Here is a 15963-nt window from a genome sequence, read left to right on the forward strand (position 1 = left end):
TTCATTGCAGATTTATTCATAATATACAGAAACTGGAAAAAAGCTAAATGTCCGTCAACTGAAGAATGGACAAAGTAAATATGGTAGCTTTGCACAATGGAGTATTGCTCTGCTGTTAAAAACAATGACACTGTGAAATTTTCAGACAAGTATAAAGACCTAGAAAAGCTCATCATGAGTGAAGTAACCTAGACCCAGATAGCCAAACATGGTATGCACTCACTTATAAGTGGACATTAGCTGTTAAATAAAGGATAACTGAGCTATAAACCACAGACCTAGAGAGAGAGGTTAAGTCAAAAGATGGGCTCAAGGCAGAATGTATCCCCCGGGAATTAGAATATATATTGTAGGTAGACTGAGGATTGATAGGGATGGGAACAGGTGGGATCAGGCAGAGATGGGTGGGGCAGAGTGAGAGAGTATTGGGAGATATGAGTGGAACTGGGGGTGGCATTTGGGAGTGATGTAGAAACCCAGTGCAGTGGAAACTCCTGTGATATGAGAGTGATCCTAGTGAAGTCTCCTGGTAATGGTGGCTACAGAGCACAATTTGGTCATCTTCTATAATCAGGCAAGTCTCCCAGAAGTGAGACTGGGACATCCATCCAACCACAGAACCTTCTGCCCTGCCTGCAAAATGTGTTGGTGCAAAACAGTGGTACAGAACTTGTGGGAGTGGCCAGTCAATGACTGGTCCAATTTGAGACCGATGCCACAAGAGGGAGCCCAAGTCTAACACTTCTTGGATGGCCAAAAATTGGAGGCAGGGCAACCCAAAGACTCTGGATAAAATCAAATACAACTGACAAGAAAAAAAAATCAATGTAATGACTCCAAATGATAGTCTGCTATACTCACAGACCAATGATCATCAGAGAGGCTTCATCTAGCAACTGATGTAAGCAGATGCAGAGCCCACAGCCAAACACTAGGTGGAGGTAGGGGAACCCCACAGAAGCAGAAGAGGAAGGATTTTTTAGGAATCAGAGGCATTGAGAACACCATGGGAACACAGCCTCAAGGACACCATGTGGACACAGCCCACAGAATCAACTAAAATGGCCTTATAGGAGTTTACAAAGACTAAAGCCAAAAATACAGATCCAGTATGGGCCTGAGCTAGGTCTCTACATAAATTTTATGGATGTGTATCTTGGTGTTCTTGCAGGAATCCCAACAGTGAGAGTGGGGTATCTCTGATTCTTTTGCCTGTGCTGGAGATTCTTGCCCTTCTACTGTGTTACCTTTTCCAGCCTAGATATCAGGGTTGTGCCTAATCTTATTGTAAATTGTTAGGCCATGTTTGGTGGGATGTCTGGTCTTCTTTAAGGAAAATAGAGAAGGAATGAATCTGGGGAAGAGATGAGATAGGAGAAAGGAACCGGATAAGTGGAAGAAGAAAAAACTGTAATTGGTATGTAATGTTTGAAAGAAGAATAGAAAAAGAAAAAAGCTCCTTCACAAAACATACATGAAATTTAGGATACTGTAAAAAGATCAAATTGGAGAATAATAGGAATACAGAGAAGAAACTCAGGTAACAGACACAGAAAATATTTTCAACAAAATATTAGAAGAAATTTTCCTATCATAAAGAAGGCGGTATCTGTTGATGTACAAGATTTATACAGAACACCATATACCCTGGACCGGAAAATAAAGTCCCAATGTCTCACACTCGTCAAAACACTAAATATGCAGAAGAAAAAATAATAAAAATTTCAAGGGAAAAAGACCAAGTGACTTATAAAGGTAGACCTATAAGAGTAACATCTGATTTCTCAATGGAGAATCTAGAAGCCTAAAGTGTCTGGACAGATGTTCTACAGACTCTGAGACAACAGATGCCAAAACTCTCCATCACAATAGAGAAAATAAAATATTCCATGATGAAACCAAATTTAACAATATCTCTCTTCAAATCCAGCCCTACAGAAGATTCTAGAAGAAAAAGTCCAGCATAAAGAGGTTTACCACATACAAAAATAAACCCACAGAGAATAAATAATTCAGACAAGGAACTGGAAAAAAGCAAGAAATACAAAGACAAATACACAAAAAATAACAACAACAAAATAACAGGAATCAGCAAGCACTGCTCCTTAGTATCTCTCAGTGTCAGTGTCTCAATCCCCAGTAGAAAGACACAGACTAACAAAATGGATATGAAAGCAGGATCCAGCCTTCTACCACATCCAAGAAACAACTTGTAATTTAAAGGATAGAAATAACCTTGCAGTAAGAGGATGGAAAAAGTCCAAGCAAAAGGACTGAAGAAGCAAGCTGGAATATCCATGTTAATATCTGATTAAATTAGACTTTAAACAATAACTACTCAGAAGAGGTGAAGAAGAACAGTATATACTGTAATTTTTAACATCTATGTATTAAACACAAGGGCATCCAAGTTCATAAAAGAAGCATTACTGAAGTTTAAACCACACATTGACCCTCACACACTGATAGTGGAAGACTTAAATACCCCACCCCTGCCAATAGACAGCCCACCAAGCAAAAATAAACATAGAGACCCTAGCTTGGAAATGTCAGAGAGAGAGCGAGCATTGCCCCAGCCCTGGCCCAGAAACATCAGAGAGAGAATAAGCATAGCTTCAGCCCCAAGCTGAAGCATGGCAGCAGTCCTTGCCCCAGCCAGGAAGCATTAAAGAGGGTGTGCAACGGCAGTCATGGCAGCCTGGAAGCATCGACAGCAGTGACATCCAGAAACTATGTTAAGAGTCCGTCTGGGAAAGGGCACCTGTGTTCCAGCCAGCATCCAGGCCATCCCCTGTATAAGATACCCCACTGCACCAGCAACCACTTAGCTACAGTCATGCCTGCCTATTCTAAGAGGAGAGAACAGCAGAGCTGGGACTCCATTTGCATCTTGAGGAGCGACCACCTGAGCCTCAGACCCAACTGTACCTGAAAGAACAATCACCTGAGATCTGCTCTACCTGCTCCTGGAGAAGTGATCAACAGAGCCACAGCCACCAACAGCACCAATTGGAAGAAGAAGGAACCCCTGAAGCACAGGCTCCTCCTGCACCAATTAATTAACAGGAGTTATTGAGTACCAGCCTCAGCACTCTCTCAGGGTTCAGAACAGGACTTCTACAACAGCAAAAACTGGCTTGGGAATGGGATCTGAGGAGCACAACAAACTGACTGACTCAGTCATGTTTTTCCTGCATATTTCTTTATTCTTTGGGGGAAGATGAAAGAAGGGAGAAAAACAGAAGCATAAAGGCAAGGGATAAGGCATAAGTCATAAGGGTTAAAAAGGGGTGATCTCCACAAAGCTTTCAGTTTATATAGGCATACAAACAAGTTTACAATCCCATAGGTGGTAACAATAATATGAAGCATACATTTTCACAGAGTCACAAGAAACTGGTGGATCTGGCAAGGAGGTGCCTTATGTCTCAGAGGGAACAAGGCTGTAAAGTCCCCCAGAATTAGATGCTGAAAAAGCATTCAACAAAATATAACACCCCTTCATAATAAATTTCTTGGAGAGATCGGGGATACAAGGAACATATCTAAACATAATAAAGCAGTTTACAGCAAGCTGACAGCAAACATCAAATTTAATGGAGAGAAACAATGTGATTTTAGTAAAAGGCTGTCCACTCTCTCTATATCTAATCAATATTATACTCAAATTTCTAGCTACAGCAATAAGCAAAAAGGAGATCAAGGGGATACAAGTCAGAAAGGAAGAAGTCAAACTTACTTCTAATAGATGATATGATAGTATATGTAAGTGACCCCAAAAACTCTACCTGGGAACTCCTACAACTGATAAGCACCTTCATTAATGTCTCCAGATAGAAGATTAACTAAAAAAAATCAGTAACATTTCTTTACCCAAATAATAAAATAATGGTGTGTACTCACTCATAACTCAATATAAATAGTAAACTAAAGAAGAACAATGCTAAAGTCCACAGTCCCAGAGAGGTTAGATAATAAGGAGGGCCCAATGGGGTATCCATTGATTTCCCTGGGAAGGGGCAATAGAAGTGATCTCCTGGGAAGATTGGGGTTACATTGGGATGGTAACATGTAGGATTGATGGAGGATGAGGGGATGGATGGTGGGTGAAAATACTGAAAGAGATGTCTTGATATGAGGGACATTTTGGGGTCAGGGAGAAACCCAGTGATAAGGAAACTACCATGAATCTATAAGGATAGCTCTAGCTAAGACTCCTAGTAATACTGAATAGGTAGCCTTAATTGGGCATCTCCTGTGATTAGAGCGGTGACTACCCTAGTTTTCATGAGAGAGCCTTCATCCAGTAACTGATGGAAACAGATACAGAGACCCACAGCCACGGACTTGGATGAGCTCATGGAATCCCAGTGAAGAGAGGGAAGAAGGATTGTAAGAGCCAGTGGGGTCAAGGTCATCACAAGAGAACCCGCAGAACCAACTAACCTGTGCTCACAGGAGTTCACAGATTCTGCATTGACAGCCAAGAAGCCTGCATAGGACCAACCTAGGCCCTCTACATTTTTGTGACAATTGTGTGAATGATCTACTTGTGTGAGTACTGGCAGTGGGAACAGGGCTTGTCCCTAATGTTTTAACTGGCTTTTGGGATTCGATCCCTCATAGTGGGTTATCTTAGCACAAGAAGAGGAGTTCAGTACTACCTCAACTTGATATGCCATGCCCATGGGAATCTGGCCTTTTTCTGAACAGAAACAGAAGAGGTGTGGATGGGGCAGTGGGTGGACAGAATTGGAGGAGAGAAAGGAGTGAAACTGCAATTGGATTTTAAATAAATGGATAAATTTAATTAAAAAAATATGTACTATTCAAAGAGAGAATAATACTGTGTGACAGTAAAGCCAAAAGGAGAATTAAAAATTTGTCTTACTAGTTCTGAAAAAATTTATAAAGCTATTATATTTCTATATACCATATCATATATCATATCTAAAGGGCACATTGATGTCAAACAGTAATCTCAGACATTTCCGACATTTATACAATATTCTACATTATTCTTAGGTAAATACAAAGGTCACTAAAGATAAACCACTGGGGATAGTTGACTCAATTTTAAGCACTAGACTTTTGCATAGAATTCACAAGTAAATTGTAGGTGTTAATTACTTTATTGAAATAGTCCATCAAGTATTTATCTATCAAACATCCCAATAGAACAGCATTGCTCATTTTCATAGATTTAAATCCCCCATGGCTGTGTTCTGAGGCGGCATGATAGAGACAAAATCTGTATTTAAGTCTCTAAAAATATATGGATTGGAATACTCCACTGTATTTCCATAATAATATCTCCCTCAAACACAGAGAATGAACTGTTAAGTTCTTAATATTTCAGAGAGAATATGCCCTTAACACTACCAAATAAAATGTTGTCGAAAAATTAATCTAAAACTTTGAGCCCTCCCATAAGGATACACTGTATAAAGTCTCCTTGCAGTGTAACACCTTCAACCAATGGAAAGAAAACCAGGTTTCTATAAAGCAAACAATTGTAAGATTTATATTCCTCACCATTTCTTGATTTCTTTCAAAGGAAACTAATACAAGGACTTTTGTGACTCTGATATCCTGAACCGGGTTCTTTTTCCATTCCCACCACCGGCTTCCTGGATGGCTTCAATTGGTGAGTGTTCCCATTCTGCTATGGTTGCTTTCCTTTGCCAGAGTCAAGTTTGGATCGGTCCCAGGGGCGGTCCGCCCGCACATTAGCACTGCACACTTCCCGTGGAATGCATTCGACTGGGGACCGGGTCCTCAGTTTATCTTTTTTTCCATTTCCTCTCTTTCCTTTTTCTCTTCTTTCGATGGTTAATCGCCACTCAGAGCGGCACCCCCAGCCTCCCTGGTTTCTGGGTCACCAGAATCCAGTTAGGCCATAGCACCCCACCTGCGGACAGAGGACGCTCTTCCATGTGGTTTTGGGTGTTTGCGCTGCTTTTGCGGGTTTTCACGATTTTGGCTCTGGATAGCAACCAGACTTTTATTTTTTTTCTTTATTTTTTTTTATTTTTTTAATTTTTTTAATTTATTTATTTATTAAGGATTTCTGCCTCCTCCCCGCCAGATGAAGAAAGAATGGAATATATACATATTAGAGTATTACTCAGCAGTAAAAAACAAGGACTTCTTGAATTTTGCATACAAATGGATGGAAATAGAAAACACTATCCTGAGTGAGGTAAGCCAGACCCAAAAAGAGGAACATGGGATGTACTCACTCATATTTGGTTTCTAGCCATAAATAAAGGACATTGGGCTTATAATGCATGTTCCTAGAGAAGCTAAGTAAGAAGGTGAACCCAAAGACAAACACATAGGCATCCTCATGAATATTAACCTTCATCAGGCGATGAAAGGAGACAGAGACAGAGGAGCAACCAGACTTTTAAAATTCCAGCCATGGCATGGTGCAGTTTTTTGGTTCCAGCCTTTGCCCTGGTGCAGTTTTTCGGTTCCAGCCTTTTGCCCCCCCCCCCCCACCACCACCTAGTTGAGATGACATTGTGATGCTGATAGTGCTACTATAAGATGAGTTTTTGGGCACTAGCTACTGAAATGGTGCACCTTCTCATGATGTTCTGGCCAGAACTCCAAGTAAGAACTTTGGGGGGAAAAAAACCCTACCGACTGCTCAGAAATTGTTTGCAACTATACTAGACAGTAATCTTGAAACTTAACCATCTCTTTACTTTTTCAGGATCCAATAAAGAGCACATGACAGTGGGAAGCTATTCTAGAAGATGATGTCCCTTCACCCAAAAAAGTTTGTCCTCAGGGTTGGAAACACGATTTAGGAGTTGTTGATTATTGCTTGTGTAAGATAGAGGGTTGGGGTGGAAACTAGGTAGGTTCATAAATTTAAAAAAAAGATAATAAAAGTGGGTAATAGAGTGAATACTTATGAGCTAGTATTTATGGATAATTTACATTGGTATAGGTTTTGTATATTGATATAAATTCAAATTATATTTGTTATTTCTATTTACTCCAGAGACCTTGTCTTTCACTCCTTCCTGTTGAATCATTGCTGTGTCTCTGGGATGAATCCTACTTGATAATAGTGGATGGTTTTCTAAAGTGTTCTTGGATTTGGCTTGTAGTATTTTACTAAGTATTTTTGCATCAAAGTTCATGAGTGAGATTGATCTGTAATTCTCTTTCTTAGTAGTGTCTTTGTGGGGTTTGGGAGTCAGGGTAATTGTAGCCTCATAAAGAGTGTTTGGCAATGTTCCTTCTGTTTCTAGTGTGTGGAAGAATTTGATGAGTATTGATATTAGTTCTTTTTAAAAAAAATTGTAGAATTCTGTGCTGAAACCATCTCGTCTTGGACATTTTTTGTTTGGGAGACTTTTGATGAATATTTCGATTTCCTTAGTTGTTATTGATCTTTTTAATTTGCTTACCTGTTCTTGATTTAATTTTGGTAAGTGATATTTGTCCAGAAAATTGTCCCTTTCTTTTTAAGTTTTCCAGTTTGGTGATTGATGATTCTCTGGATTTCCTCTGTGTCTGTTGTTATGTTCCTCTTTTCATTTCTGATTTTGTTAATTTGGATATTCTCTCTCTTCCTTTGGTTAGTTTGGATAAAGGTTTTTCTATCTTGTTGACTTTCTCAAAGAACCAACTCTTTGTTCATTGATTCTTTGTATTGTTTCTTTTGGTTCTCCTTTGTTGATTTCAGTTCTTAATTTGATTATTTCCTGTCATCTAGTCCTCCTGGGTGAGTTTGCTTTCTTTTGTTCTAGAGCTTTTAGATTTTCTTTTAACCTGCCAGTGTGGAATTTTTCCAGCTTCTTTATGTAGGCCCTTTAGTACTATTAACTTTTCTCTTAACACTGCTTTCATTGTGTCCCATAAGTATGGGTATGTTGTGTGTGTGTCTCTGTGTGTGTGTATGTGTGGTGTTGTTGAATTTTAGGAAGAATTTTCTTTCTTTCTTTCTTTATTTCTTCATTGACCCAGTGGTGATTCAGGTGAGTACTGTTCAATTTCCATGTCATTGTGGGCTTTCTTAAGTTAGTGTTATTGTTGAATTCTAACTTTAAGCCAAGGTAATCTAATAAGATATATAGGGTTATTCTATTTTTCTGTATCAGTTGAGGTTTGTTTTGTTACTGAGTATGTGGTCCATTTTCAAAAAGCTCCATGAGGTGCTGAGAAGAAGGTATATTCTTCTTTTTTGTTTAAATGGAATGTTCTATAGATGCCTGATACGTTCATTTGAATCATAACATCTGTTAGTTCCCTTATTTGAATGTTAAGTTTCTGCCTGTCAGACCTCTAGTGGTGAAAGTGGTGTGTTGAAGTCTCCCACTATTAGTATGTGGTATTTAATGTGTAATTTAAGCTTTAGTAATGTTTCTTTTTTACATGAGGGTGCCCTTGTATTTGGGGCATAGATGTTCCATACTGAGACTCCATCTTGATAAATTTCCTGTGATGAGTATGAAGGGTCTGTCTCCATCCCTTCTGATTGATTTTAAAGTCTATTTTGTTAGACAGTAGGATAGCTACAGCAGCTTGTTTCCTAGGTCCATTTCATTGGAAAAATTCTTACCAACCCTTTACTCTGAGGTGATGTTTGTCTTTGAGGTTGAGGTGTGTTTCTTGTATGAAGAAGAAGAATGGATTCTGTTTTCATATCTAATCCATTAGCCTGTATCTTTTTACAGGTGAGTTGAGTCCATTTATATTAATGGATATTAATGAATACTGATTGCTAGTTTTTGTTATTTTAGTTTCTACTGTTGGTGATGTTATTTTGTGTACTTTCCCCTTCTTTAGGATTGCTTCTTTGCGATCAACTATTGTCTGTGTTGTTGGGGTTTTCACCTAGTACTTTATGTAGGACTGGATTTGTGACTAGGTATTATTTAAATCTGGTTCTGTCATGGAATATCTTGTTTTATCTGTCTATGATGTTTAAATTTTTATTGGGTATAGCAGTCTGGGCTGACATCCAGTGTCTATTAATGTCTGCATAATGCTTGACAAGAAGCTTCTGGCTTTCATTTAGAAGTCAGGTGTAATTATAATAGGTTTGTCTTTATAGGTTACCTGGTCTTTTTCCTTAATATTTTTCATTATTCTGTATATTTAGTGTTTTGATTATTATATGATGAGGAGACATTTTTTAGATCCTGTCTGATGCGCCCAGCAGGTCCTAAGTTACTCCAGGGTCTTGAAGAGGCACTATCTGAAAGACATGGGGGGGGGGGAACGGATGCCAAGCAGTATTTCTTGTCAAGGCATCCCGTTTATTGAAGCAAGTTTTATGTCTTATATACTCCTCAGTGAGGACCTCAGGCAGGGGGAACTGAGGGAGGGGGAAAGGGGGAAAGAAAAGGAGGGGCTTGGTAGCTAGGCAGCTAAGCTGGGCAGTTGCAAGGTCAATGGCTAGAGCAACTGCTGTTAGTGATAAGCAGCAAACAAAGAAGACACTCTGAGGTATCATTTGAAGCTTGAATCTCCAAGGTCAGTATATAATGTCGTAGTTACCTTTTTTATTTTTTTTAATTTTTTAAATTTATTTATTTATTAAAGATTTCTGTCTCTTCCCGGCCACCGCCTCCCATTTCCCTCCCTCTCCCCCAATTAAGTCCCCCTCCCTCGTCAGCCCAAAGAGCAATCAGGGTTCCCTGCCCTGTGGGAAGTCCAATTTGTAAGTTTTTCTGTCTCAAGATTTCCACCTCAAGGCCCTGTGAGACATGAGAAAGGAGAAGCCTGAAATGGCTCCTGACAGTCTATTTGGTGTTCTGTAAGCTTCTTGGACCTTCATGGGAATATTCTTCTTTAGATTAGGAAAGTTTTCATTTACTATTTTGTTGAATATATTTTCTGTGCCTTTAAGTTGGACTTTTCATTCTTCTATTCCTATTATTCTTAGGTTTGGTCTTTTCATGGTGTTCCAGTTTTCCTGGATATTTTGTGTTAAGCCTTTGTTAGATTTACCATTTTCTTTAACTGATGAGTCTATTTCCTCTATTATATCTTCAATACCCGAGACTCTCCAAACTCTTGCATTCTTTTGTGGTTCCTGACCATTTACCTGTATTTTCCATTTTCAGAATTCCTTCAGTTTGTGTTTTCTTTATTTTATCTATTTTGATTTTCAAGTCTGAAATCATTTCTTTCCTGTTTGATTACTGTTTATTGATTTTTCTTTTTATTGAGCTCTATATTTTTCTCTGCTCTACTCCCTGCCTCCCCCTTTTCCCCCTTCAACCGTCCCTCAAGAACCCCATGCTCCCAGTTTACTCAGGAGATCTTGTCTTTTTCTACTTCCCATGTAAATTAGATCTATGTAAGTCTCTCTTAGTGTTCTCATTGTTGTCTAAGTTTTCTGGGATTGTGATTTGTAGGCTGGTTTTCTTTGCTTTATGTTTAAAAACCACCTATGAATGAGTACATGTGATAATTGTCTTTCTGTGTCTGGGTTACCTCACTCAAAATAATGTTTTCTAGCTCCATCCATTTTCCCCCCAAATTCAAGATGTCGTTACTTTTTTCTGTTGTGTAATACTCCATTGTGTAAATGTACCACATTTTCCTTATCCATTCTTCAGTTGAGGGGCATTTAGGTTGTTTCTAGGTTCTGGCTATGACAAAGCTGCTATAAACATAGTTGAGCACATGTCCTTGTGGCACGATTGAGCATCCTTTGGATATATACCCAAAAGTGGTATTCCTGGGTCTTGAGGAAGGGTATTTTCTAATTTTCTGAGAAATCGCCACACTGATATCCAAAGGGGCTGTACCAGCTTACATTCCCACCTGAAATGCAGAAGTGTTCCCTTTTCCCCACAACCTTTCCAGCATAAGTTGTCATCACTGTTTTTGATTTGGCCATTCTTACAGGTGTAAGATGGAATCTCAGAGTTGTTTTGATTTGCATTTTTCTGATGACTAAGGATGTTGAACATTTCCTTAAGTGTCTTTCAGCCATTTTAGATTTCTCTGTTGAGAGTTCTCTGTTTAGGTCTGTACTCCATTTTTAATGGATGATTTGATCTTTTGATGACCAATTTTGTGAGTTCTTTGTATATTTTTGAGACCAGACCTCTATCTGGTGTGGGTTTAGTGAAGATCTTTTCCCATTCTGTATACTGTTTGTTTTGTCTTGTTGACCATGTCTTTTGCTTTATAGAAACTTCTCAGTTTCAGGAGGTCCCATTTACTCAATGTTTTCCTTAATGTCTGTACTGCTGGGGTTATACATACGAAGCAATCTCCTGTGTCCATATGTTGTAGAGTACTTCCCACTTTCTATTCTGTCAGGTTCAGTGTGTTCAGATTGATATTAAGGTCTTGATCTATTTGGACTTGAGTTTTGTGCATGGTGATAAATATGGGTCTATTTTCATTCTTCTACTTGTTGATATCCATTTATGCCAGCACCATTTGTTGAATATGCTTTCTTTTTTCCATTTGATATTTTTTGCTTCTTTATCAAAAATCAGGTGTTTGAAGGTGTGTGAATTAATATCTGGGTCTTCTATTTTGTTCCATTAGTGTTCCTTTCTGTTCTTAAGTCAATAACAGACTGTTTTTAGTACTGTAGCTCTATAGTAGAGTTTGAAGTCAGGAATTGTGATGCCTCCAGAAGTTCTTTTATTGTATAGGATTGTTTAGGCTATTCTGAGTTTTGGTTTCTCCATATGAAGTTGAGTACTCTTCTTTATAGGTTTGTGAAAAATTTTGCTGGGATTTTTATGGGCATTGCATTGAATCTTTAGATTGCTTTTGGTAATATTACCATTTTTACTATGTTAATTCTGCCTACCCAATAGCAAGGGAGATCTTTCCACTTCCTGGTGTCTTCCTCAATTTCTTTCTTCAAGGATAAAGTTCTTGTCATACAAGTCTTCCACTTGTTTGGTTAGAGTTACTCCAAGATATTTTATGCTATTTGTGTCTATTGTGATGGTTGTTGTTTCTCTGAATTCTTTCCCAGCTGTTTCATCATTTGTATACAGAAGGGATACTGAATTTTTGAGTTAATCTTGTATCCTGCTACATTACTGAAGATGTTTATGAGTCATAGAAGTTCCTTGGTAGAATTTTTGGGATTGTTTATGTAAACTATCATATCATCAGCAAACAGTGGGAATTTGACTTCTTTTCCAATTTCTATCCCTTGGTCTCTTTTTGGTGTCTTATTGCTCTAGCTAGGACCTCAAGAACTATATTGAATAGATATGGAGAGAGTTGATAACCTTGTCTTGTTCCTGATTTCAGTGGAAACACTTGGAGTTTCCATTTAGTATGAAGTTGGCTGTTGGATTGCTGTATATTGCCTTTATTATGTTTAGGTATGTTTCTTGTAACCATGCTCTCTCCAAGACCTTTATTGTGAAGAGATGTATTTTGTCAAAAGCTTTTTTGGCATCTAATGAGATGATCATGTGGATTTTATTTTTCAGCTTGTTTATAAGGTGGATTATATTGATAGATTTTTGTATGTTGAACCATCCCTGCATCTCTGGGATGACACAGACTTGATCATTGGTGGATGATGGTTCTGATGTGTTCTTGGATTCGACTTGCCAGGATTTTATTTAATATTTTTGTATCAATGTTCATGAGTGAGATTGGTCTGTAATTCTTTTTCTTAGTAATGTCTTTCTGTGCTTTAGGTATCAGGGTAATTGTAGCCTCATAGAAGAGTTTGGCAATGTTCCTTCTGTTTCTATTGTGTGGAATATTTAGAGGAGTATTGATATTAGTTCTTCTTTGAAAGTCTTATATATAGAATTCTGAGCTGAAAACATCTGGTCTTGGGCATTTTTTTTGGTTGGGAGACTTTTGGTGACTTTTATTTCTTTAGCAGTTATAGGTCTATTTAACTTTTTTATTTGGTCTTGATTTAATTTTGGTAAGCAATATTTATCCAGAAAGTTGTCCTATTTTTAAGTTTTCCATTTTTGTGGAATACAGGTTTTCAAAATATGACCAGATGATTTTCTGTATTTCCTCCATATCTGTTCTTATGTCTCCCTTTTTATTTCTGATTTTGTTAATTTGGATATTCTCTCTCTACCTTTTGGTTAGCTTGGATAAAGGTTTGTCTATTTCATTAATTTTCCTGAAGAACCAACTCTTTTGTCTCATTGATTCTTTGTATTGTTTTCTTTGTTTGTATTTTGTTGATTTCAGCTCTCAATCTGATTATTTCCTGCCATCTAGTTCTCTTAGGTGAGTTTGCTTCTTTTTGTTTTAAAGTTTTCAAGTGTTCTGTTAATTCACTAGTGTGAGATTTTTCCAGCTTCTTTATGTAGGTATTTAGTACTATTAACTTTCCTTGTTTCCCATAAATTTGGGTATGTTGTGTGGTCATTTTCACTGAATTTTAGGAAATCTTTAATTTCTCCCGTTATTTCTTCCTTGACCCATTGATGACTCAGGTGAGCATTGTTTAATTTCCATGTGTTTGTGGGTTTTTGGAATTAGTATTGCTGTTGACTCATAATTTTATACCATGGTGATCTGATAAGATAAATTGGGTTATTCCAATCTTTTTGTATTTTTTGAGGTTTGTTTTGTTACCAAGTATGTGGTCAATTTTTGAGAGGGTTCTATGAGATGCTGAGAAGAAGGTATATTCTTTTCTGCTTGGATGGAATATTCTATATATGTCTCTTAAGTCCAGTTGAGTCATAACATCTGTTAGTTCTCTTATTTCTCTGTTCATTTTTTATCTGACTGACCTGTCTAGTGGTGAGACGGGAGTGTTGAGGTCTCCCACTATTAGTATGTGGGGTTTAATGTATGATTTAAGCTTTAGAAGTGATTTTTCTACATATGAGGGTGCCCTTGTACTTGGAGCATAGATGTTCAGTATTGAAATTTCCTCTTAATGGATTTTTCCTGTGACTAATATGAAATGACCTTCTTTATCTCTTTTGTTGATTTTAGCTTGAAGTCTATTTTGTTAGATATGAGGATAGTTACACCACTTGTTTCTTTTCTTTTCTTTCTTTTTTTTGTTTTTTGTTTTTTTTTTTTTTTTTTTTTTTTTTGTTTTTTGGGCAACAGGGTTTCTCTGTGGCTTTAGAGCCTTTCCTGGAACTAGCTCTGTAGACCAGGCTGGTCTCGAACTCACAGAGATCCACCTGCCTCTGCCTCCCGAGTGCTGGGATTAAAGGCATGCACCACCATCGCCCGGCTACACCACTTCTTTCTTAGGTCCATTTGATTGGAATACTTTTGCTCAACCCTTTACTCTAAGACAATGCCTGTCTTTGAGGTTGAGATGTGTTTCATATATGCAGAAGAAGGATGAATTCTCTGTTCATATCCAATCTGTTAGCCTGTGCCTTTATATAGGTTAGTTTGAAAGACCCTCGGGGAGGACCTTCCCTCAGGAGGAGACCCCTAGACTCAAGGAACAGTCCGAGACCACTGGCTGCAAATGGCAAGAGGTTTCTTTATTGTGAGTACACAGGTACCTGAGGGCAGCAGAGTCTATTCAGAAGACTTGCAAGCCCTCAGGCTAGGCAGGGGGTCTTTTATATGGAAATGGGAGGCAGAAGCAGATGCATGGTTACAGGGATCCCATTGGTCCTTTCAAATGCGGCAAGGGGTTTACTTGAGGACAAACCCCCTGGATCTTTGCTGTGGACACAAACATCTGATAACAGCTGACTAAGCTCTATCTAGGGCATGTGCGGTCTTCCCCAGAACTCTTCGGTCCCCTCTTAGGCCAGATATCTGACTGCAGATATCCTGTTTGGCAGCCTAGGAGTACTGACCTTACCCTGAACTTTACTTGTTTGTTTTAAAGCCTTGCAAAATGGCGTTACAGCAGCTAAGCTGGGGTCTTTCAAGTTGAGACCATTTACATTAAGGGAAATTAATAACCAGTGTTTGTGGTTAGGTATTGGTGAAAATTAGTTTTGTCATGGAATATCTTGTTTTGTCCTTCTATGATAATTGAAAGTTTTGCTGGGCATAGTAGTCAGGGCTGGCATTCGTGGTCTCTTAATGTCTGCTTAAAGCTTGACCACAACCTTCTGGCTTTCATTGTCTCCAATGAGAAGTCAGGTGTAATTATGATAGGTTTGTCTTTATATACTACTTGCTTTTTTTCTTTGAAGCTCTTAATATTCTTTTTTTACTCTGTATGTTTAATGTTTTGATTAAACAAATGACATTTTTTGGTATCTAGTCTATTTGGTGTTCTGTAAGCTTCTTGTGTCTTCATAGGCATATCTTTCTTTAGGTTGGGAAAGTTTTCTTCTATGATTTTGTTAAATATATTTTCTGTGCTTTTGAGTTGAACTTCTTCTCCTTCTTCTATACCTATCATTATTGGATTTGGCCTTTTCATGGTGTCCCATATTTTCTGGATATTTTGGATTAAGTTTTTATTAGATTTAATGTTTTCTTTAACTGATGAGTCTATTTCCTCTATTGTATTTTCAGCGCTTGAGAGTCTCTCTTCCATCTCTTGTATTCTGCTGTTCATGCTTGTGTTTGTGGTTCCTGATCATTTTCTTATGATTTCTGTTTCTATAAATTACTCAGCTTGTTTTCTTTATTGTCTATTTTTTCAGTTTCAAGTCTTCAATAGTTTCTTTCATATGTTTGATTTCATTTTCTTGAAAGGATTTGCTGATGTCTTCCAATTTTTTGTTTGCCTTTCCTCTGTTTTTAGAGGGAATTTCTCATTTCCTTTCTATTTATTTATTTATTTATTTATTTAAAATTTCCACCTCCTCCTATCCTCCCATTTCTCTCCCCCTCCCCCACACCCCTACCCTTCTCTCTCCAGTCCTAAGAGGAGTCAGGGTACATTCTCTTGAAGTTATTTTTAGGGCATTTTCTTCTGCTTTATCTATATTGGTTGTTCAGGTCTTGCCATTGTAGGGTCTTTAGGTTTTACTGGTGTTGTATTGCTCTTTGTGGTGTTGTGTGTGTTCTTACCTTTTCTACTCATCT

This window comes from Microtus pennsylvanicus, chromosome 1, assembly GCF_037038515.1.
Source record: "Microtus pennsylvanicus isolate mMicPen1 chromosome 1, mMicPen1.hap1, whole genome shotgun sequence".
Taxonomy (NCBI): Eukaryota; Metazoa; Chordata; class Mammalia; order Rodentia; family Cricetidae; genus Microtus; species Microtus pennsylvanicus.